The sequence below is a fragment of the Ruditapes philippinarum genome, unplaced genomic scaffold (assembly GCF_026571515.1).
Source record: "Ruditapes philippinarum isolate M1 unplaced genomic scaffold, ASM2657151v2 ctg13358_1_1_1_1, whole genome shotgun sequence".
NCBI lineage: Eukaryota > Metazoa > Mollusca > Bivalvia > Venerida > Veneridae > Ruditapes > Ruditapes philippinarum.
This window is the reverse complement of record NW_026851865.1, coordinates 1-6,785: the sequence shown is the minus strand read 5'-3', so window position 1 is coordinate 6,785 and position 6,785 is coordinate 1. Positions and strand designations below refer to the sequence as shown.

Genomic DNA, 6,785 nt, shown 5'->3' with positions numbered 1-6,785 from the left:
GTATGTGTTAAAGATAAGTTTTGAAATTTGCTTTTTATTTTGATGAGGGAATGGTTTCCCCGTAAGCATAATGTATCTCTTATTACTGAACAATTGCTGTTTATTTATCGAATCATGTTGTATTCTGTACATGGCTTTTGTTCTTCGGGGGAACGGTTCCCCCGAAAACATTTGCAAAAGAAACAAAAAATAAAATTTGGATGTTTACTTTAGCTGTTTGTCTTTTACTTTTCACAAAACAATACCATTACTTTAGCTGAAAATAATGTAAAAATAGTGCCTTAAAAAGGGGAACGAGTGTATTTCCCCTTTTTAAAATATATGGAGTTAGTCAGGCTGTTTAGGAAGAGTACACATGGGTTGTGTAAAGTTTAAAGTGTTAGTGTGTACTAAAATAATGTAATAGAACACTGAATTACTGATTCGAACTAATAAGCTAAACATAACAAACAATGAAACATGGCTATCAGAAGTACATGATGGTGATCGATTAGTGCTTTGGAAATTGTTAATTAATCAGGTACATATACTAATCATTTCTATGTTTTGTATACATTCATCGTACTATTTTCATGTTTGTATTTGTTTCAAGCATAACATAGTTTTCACCTTCATTTCATAAGAGTTATTTGGTGGTTCTTAACTATTCTTTTAGCTTAGGCATCTCTCTTTTATTGTCATTTACTTGTGTGCCATGCGTTTTAATTAATAAACATAACATCTAAAGTGTGATGATAATTTAAATTGTTGTAACTTTAACATTTTTACAATTTTATATTTATTGTAACTTACACACAAATTCTAAAAATTTGAAACAAGCATAATAAATGTACGCACGTTATAAGACTTTATAAAATATTTAATACATATTTATAAGTTTTTTGTCAATATTTGTTTTTCTTGCATAAAATGATCTTTTAATGTTGTTCTGACTCGTTAAAATTTGTCTATGAATAAATAGTAACATACAAACATTTCAAGCTTAGATGAAAAAAATATTAAAACTATTGTTTATCCTTGCATTAAATTATATACATAAAATTACATAAACTTGAAAATCCCGTTATGCTTCAAGTGAAAGTCAATGTATTTATACGACTCATATCACATACAAATCAGAGAGAAAATGTTTTTAAACATTTCAGATTGAGTATGCGATACATGCACATTTTGTCAGTCCTAAAGCGAGTCATAACTTTCCTATAAAATACACACAATCATGTGTTTCATTTGTGTCAGGAAGTTGATCGTTTAAAACTTTTTTAATTAATGTATGACTTTCATTTCATTATAATTATCTAAGGAGCAAATTTGATGTGGAAAAAATGAAAATAAAATTGTTTATTTTATTTTACAGATAAGAGAAGAAAGGAAAAAAGTGATTTGATATTCAACAAATCAATAAGACGTATACTGGATAATAATATAAAACGGCGTCAAATAGGGAGTTACCATAAAATACGGATAAAAATGGTTGTTAAGACAAGTGATGCATCGGAACAAACGCAAATATTATGAATGCGCGATGAAAACAACAGGCATAAACATTTAACATTGAAGTTGCTGAAGTGATTTTGGTATTCTCAATTCATCATGCTCCGACTATCGTTTTATTTTTGTTTTATTTTTGTTTTTCTTTACAGAATGAAACTCATTATTTGATTCCGCAAAAATATATTCAGAAAAATGTACATGTATAAATATTATGTCTTGCATTGTCAGTGCTTTGTGTTTTGTGTAATATAATATTACGCATATCTGGTTTTTCATAATCTTTGGGATGTACAATTAAAGACACATCGTGCCTAAAAATTGCTCTCAGTTTCATTTTTCAAAACCTTTTTATAAATTTTAAGTTAGGTATTCTGTTACAGTTTCTTAAAAGTGGTAAGATCTCATTTTCTATATAGAATAATTTTGCGATTAATATAATTATTGTAAATAAGTATTTCGTGTAGAAGTCAAAATACTGCCTTGATTACATATTGCTACCTTTACGACATATTATTGAACATTCATCGATACTTTCCTCATATGTTAAACATCTAAATCTTTGATTAAAACAATAGTGAATACATGTTTAACATTTCTAAACATTTTAAATTTTATGGATTTCTGCGACAGATTGTGCCTTTAACCTTTTTAACATTTTGATACTAGCTTTTATCATCGAATAGATTTCTTTGATACGCATATTTTTCTTATTATGTTTATTATATTGAAATTGATTTTTATTTTTGTGTCTGATTTTCGATAATTAGAAAAATAGATATGAGATCAGAATTCTGCAAAAATAATGTTAGTTATTTGTATTATATTCCATGAATGTTCAGGAACGTCAAATTTGCCTTAATTTTCGTTTGTTGCAGTAACAATGCATGAAATTTTATTATAAAAAAATAAAACTATAAGCCCTTTATATGCATAAATGTTATTGCAAGTTTAATGGGTTTTTTTTGTTTGTTTTTTGTTGTTGTTTTTGTTTCCAAAAAAAAGAAGCAACAACAACAACAATAAAAGAAGATAAACACAGGGAAAAACGATCCAAAAGAAACATATCATTGAAAATACTTATGAATATAAATAGTACTACACATGTACATTTATTATAACAAAGCAACCTCGTTTACCATGGCCGAACATTTTTGAGATACTTTTGTTTTTTGATGAAAAAATAGTTTCATTTTCAGTTATGTACGGTGACATTTGCAATTCTTGATTTTGTTTTGTTTTGTCTAAAATTTTGTTTTTTTTTTGTTTCGCATACATATTTTATTTAAGTGTTGAAATCATATTTGTTTTTTGCATACATATTTTTTTTTAGTTTTGCATACACATTTTATTTAAGTTTTGAAAACAATTTTTTTTTTTAGTTTCGCCCCGGGGGAGTGCGGGTTAAAACAAGAATCATGATCATGTTTTGACGTTTGTGCTGTTCCGGGCATAAGGCAGGAATGTTATTATCCCCCGCAGGTCGAATATTTTACCAGAGGTCGGCTTATGTATTCACATTGTCTCTTGTTTGTATTTGAAGTTATAATAGTTATCATAAGGTAGGCAAGGTATATTATATTATAATATTTTTAAAAACGCATTTTTGTTTAATGAAATGCCTAAAGATGATGTAGAACTTCTCACACATTGTGTAACTAATCAGCACAATGTGTAACTTGTATTATTTCCGCGTTATGTGGTAAGACTATTAGTGCTTCAGTGTATTTATTGACTACTAGCGAAATGATTAATGTGGAATGGACTGTCAGTAAAATGGACATTATTTTACAACTAGAGATTGTACGATAGCTTATAAGATTTACTACTTCTTTGAGTAAAGAAATCTTAGAACATTGAATTGGCACTTTTGGAACATACATGCATAGCAAACAGTTATGTGTCATTTGTCCGCATAAACTTGGATATAATTTCAAAAGAATTAACAGATGAAGATGTGCCAATATATAACCATAACAATATAACTTTGGTTGAATGAGTTTTGTATTTTCTCTGAACCTATAATTAAGCTATTTACTCAGCATTGAAACAATATATTTTCATGAAAGCAATCAATCACATTTTTGCATATAATTGATAATGATTTACCGCAGTTAAATAACATTTTTACCATTTGATGTTTTTATCACATTTCAATCACCTTATATTACATCAATGATTTATATATATATATATATATATATATATATATATATATATATATATATATATATATATATATATATATATATATATATATATTTATTTATTTATTCATATATTTATTTAATTATTTATCATTTACTTATTTTTTCATCCCTTTATTTATTTGTTTGTTTATTTATCAGTTATTAAAAAAGAAAAAAGAAAAGTAAACTCTTCCTATCATTAAATGCTATACGAGTAAAGTACCTTTTCATTTTGTTAATGTTAGAAAGCAAAGATGCTTATCTTTCACCTATTTGCCACTTCAAACAACTTTTCTATGCCCACACTGAAGTAATGGGTAATTTGGGAACACATCCCGGTATATGTAACAGTTATATTATATTGATAAAGCAAAATTTTTACACTGATATTTTCATTTACACTTCTAGGCATATAAGTTTAATGAGAAAAATAGTAAAAATAGTATAATCTTATACTAAAAATAACTGACATTAATTTATTTTTCTCATTTCAATATCAACCTGGCAAATAAACATGGCATATTTTTGAAAAGAAAATGAGAAAAATCAGTTGAAGTCACTTATTAATATATATATTTATATATGAACATTGAAGTTCATTATTATTATAATTATTATTTCTATTGTTGTTGTTATCATTATTATTATTCATTTTTCACTATAAATATTTTATTTTTGCACATGTTTTTTTAAAGTTGATAATTAATGTAAATAAATGTAATGATTACATTGTAGGTAATGGATACGTATTATTTTATAGATAGTTGGTAAAAATGGATTAGTTGGCAATAATACGTTACCACTAGCTTATTAATTATCATATTAATATCAGTTGTAGCTAACTTTTAAATATTTTTATTTTTGTTGTTTTACTACATTTTTTTTCATTTTAACAACATGATGTATGATGGAAAATGTTAAATAAAGAAACTTATTGTCATAAAAAAACAAGAACAAATGTTTGCGTTATTGAATGACCCTCCATTTTGTCATTGATTATATCATTTTCATATAAACAGGGGTAAAACCATATATCACGAACACATTTTCATCTACACAAATAACAATTATCAGCAAAGATCATACTAACGCATGAGAAATATGCAGAAAAAATATCATATTTATTCATTTCGTAAAATAGTATTACACCATTTGCGATTTCGGAGAATGAATTGCAAAGATGACAGTAATATTAAAATATGATAAACAAGATCAACAAGGAAAGGCGGCGTCCAATAAACGCAACCCCCATACGACCCAGTAACAAGAACCATTTTAAAGTATAAACAATATACTTCTATGCATATTTATCAAATAACTCCAAACAACAGTTTGCAAAATTATCCTTAGAAAATAAACCCCTATAAAAAGATAGTCGAAAAGTATCCGCAGAACGGACAGGTACTAGGTTTAAAAGATAGGGGAATTATTCCTCTATCTCTCTAGTCTCACTATGTAACTCTCTCTGCATGTAAATTTGTTGCTGAAAAAGTGGCTTAAGGTCGACCCCCGGAAAAAGGACATCTGGAATTTCCTTTTTTATTCTGGAACGCATTGTTTTGTTTATAGAGTTCGTATCCTGATGTGAAATTACATGAGAAGAAGTATCTTTGTTCAGGAGGTTTGTTCTTTATCTAAATTGTTAGCTCGACTATTCGCAGAATAATCGAGCTAATGCATTCACCCATTTGTCGGCGTCGGCGTCGGCGTCCCTGTGGTTAAGTTTTTGTATGTAAGCTGGTATCTCCATAACTACTGAAGGGAATGGATTGAAACTTCACACACTTGTTCTCTGTGATTATCTAAGATAATTGGCACAAGTCCTATAACTCTGATTTGCTTTTTTACATAATTATGCCCCTTTTTCGATTTAGAAATTCTTGGTTAAGTTTTTGTATGTAAGCTGGTATCTCCATAACTACTGAAGAGAATGGATTGAAACTTCACACACTTGTTCTCTGTGATTATCTAAGATGATTGGCACAAGTCCCATAACTCTGATTTGCTTTTTTACATAATTATGCCCCTTTTTCGACTTAGAAATTCTTGGTTAAGTTTTTGCGTGTAAGCTGGTATCTCCATAATTACTGAAGGGAATGGATTAAAACTTCACACACTTGTTCTCTGTGATTATCTAAGATGATTGGCTCAAGTCCCATAACTCTGATTTGCTTTTTTACATAATTATGCCCCTTTTTCGACTTAGAAATTCTTTGTTAAGTTTTTGCGTGTAAGCTGGTATCTCCATAATTACTGAAGGGAATGGATTAAAACTTCACACACTTGTTCTCTGTGATTATCTAAGATGATTGGCTCAAGTCCCATAACTCTGATTTGCTTTTTTACATAATTATGCCCCTTTTTCGACTTAGAAATTCTTGGTTAAGTTTTTGCGTGTAAGCTGGTATCTCCATAACTACTGAAGGGAATGGATTGAAACTTCACACACTTGTTCTCTGTGATTATCTAAGATGATTGGCACAAGTCCCATAACTCTGATTTGCTTTTTTACATAATTATGCCCCTTTTTCGACTTAGAAATTCTTGGTTAAGTTTTTGCGTGTAAGCTGGTATCTCCATAACTACTGAAGGGAATGGATTAAAACTTCACACACTTGTTCTCTGTGATTATCTAAGATGATTGGCTCAAGTCCCATAACTCTGATTTTGCTTTTTTACATAATTATGCCCCTTTTTCGACTTAGAAATTCTTGGTTAAGTTTTTGCGTGTAAGCTGGTATCTCCATAACTACTGAAGGGAATGGATTGAAACTTCACACACTTGTTCCTCTGTGATTATCTAAGATGATTGGCACAAGTCCCATAACTCTGATTTGCTTTTTTACATAATTATGCCCCTTTTTCGACTTAGAAATTCTTGGTTAAGTTTTTGCGTGTAAGCTGGTATCTCCATAACTACTGAAGGGAATGGATTAAACTTCACACACTTGTTCTCTGTGATTATCTAAGATGATTGGCTCAAGTCCCATAACTCTGATTTGCTTTTTTACATAATTATGCCCCTTTTTCGACTTAGAAATTCTTGGTTAAGTTTTTGCGTGTAAGCTGGTATCTCCATAACTACTGAAGGGAATGGGAATTTAA

The 6,785-nt window shown here is 28.9% G+C and overlaps 1 long non-coding RNA gene across 1 annotated transcript; it reads left to right on the top strand.

Annotated features, from left to right (window-relative positions):
• The first annotated feature begins 338 nt into the window (after positions 1–338).
• LOC132741707 (uncharacterized) lies at positions 339–1,606 on the top strand. The gene is made up of 2 exons (XR_009627318.1): positions 339–520; positions 1,358–1,606. It is a non-coding gene; the product is annotated as an uncharacterized LOC132741707 (long non-coding RNA).
• The last annotated feature ends 5,179 nt before the right edge of the window (positions 1,607–6,785 follow it).